The sequence below is a fragment of the Magnolia sinica genome, chromosome 18, assembly GCF_029962835.1.
Source record: "Magnolia sinica isolate HGM2019 chromosome 18, MsV1, whole genome shotgun sequence".
In the NCBI taxonomy this organism is placed as follows: domain Eukaryota; kingdom Viridiplantae; phylum Streptophyta; class Magnoliopsida; order Magnoliales; family Magnoliaceae; genus Magnolia; species Magnolia sinica.
The window spans coordinates 14,027,510-14,028,764 of NC_080590.1; the positions used below are offsets into that span (position 1 = coordinate 14,027,510).

Genomic DNA, 1,255 nt, shown 5'->3' on the forward strand with positions numbered 1-1,255 from the left:
CAACTAAAGTTTGGATGATTTTTCCAACCAGGATTGTACCTATTGGAGTTAGGTCCAGTAAAAGGTCTTTGATAGTTGTTTACGGCATTGGCTTGTTCATTCAACACTCCTCGAAAGACAGGTATTGTAGGACAGTTTTCAGTTGTGTGAATGTTGCAATCACAGATACCGCAAACAATTTCATTAACCTTATCCTTCTTTCCTTCCATGGCCTCAACTTTCCTTATAAGCATAGTCACTTTACACTTGAGATCATCCTCTTCTTTCAAGAGATATAATCCACCTTTCTCCTTTAATTGAGTCGGCCTAGACGTGGTGTTCGACTTTGGGTAATAGTCCCATGATTGTGTTTTTTCAGCAAGACTATCGAGATAATCCCATACCTCGTCAACATCTTTATTAATGAACTCTCCATTATACATTGTCTCGACCATTTTACGCATGGAAGATGTCAGTCCATCATAGAAAAAATTTGTAATGCGCCACGTTTCAAATCTGTGTTGTGGGCATGAACTGACCAAATCTTTAAACCTTTCCCAACATTGGAAGAATGTTTCATCTTCCTTTTGGGCAAAGTTCATGATTGCTTTTCTGAGGGTAATCGTTTTATGATGTGGAAAGAATTTTTTTATGAATTCCCTCTGCATGTCGTTCCATGTGCCAATGGATCTAGGACGCAGTGAATGTAACCACGTCTTAGCTTTCTCTTTTAAGGAAAAAGGAAAGAGTTTCAGCCTAATTGTATCCTCAGATACATTAGGAAAATATAATGTAACTATAATCTCATCGAACTCTTTCAAATGTAAATATGGACTTTCTGATTCAAGTCCATGGAATTTGGGAAGGAGTTGGATAACTCCTGGCTTGATGTCCATTTGTCCTGTGTTTTCAGAAAAAATCATGCATGGGGCGTACTCACTCCCGCCGGTTGTAGATAATCTCGTAAAGTACAAGGCGGGGGTGCCTGATGCACCTCGTTCTCATCTTGGGTATCCTCCACCCTGGGTGGAAGTAGAGGAGGTTGGTCTTCAGCCATAACTTCAATTAACTCAGGAGATTTCGAGTGGTGTCTAGTCCTGCAATGGATAGTCAACCCCTCAACCAATCCTCATTCAGTAAAGAGACGTCGAGTGTTGTCACGGGCCCACTTGGGCATGAAACACTCACAGCCCTTAATCAAATGTGAAAACTAATTCTAAGAAAGGAAAAGAAAATCTAGAAAGAAGGAGAGGGAGAGTTGGAAAGAAATTACCAA

At 40.3% G+C, this 1,255-nt stretch overlaps 1 non-coding gene across 1 annotated transcript; it reads left to right on the forward strand.

Annotated features, from left to right (window-relative positions):
- The first annotated feature begins 492 nt into the window (after positions 1 to 492).
- Positions 493 to 599, forward strand: LOC131234101 (small nucleolar RNA R71). The gene has a single exon (XR_009165513.1). It is a non-coding gene; the product is annotated as a small nucleolar RNA R71 (small nucleolar RNA).
- Positions 600 to 1,255: the final 656 nt, after the last annotated feature.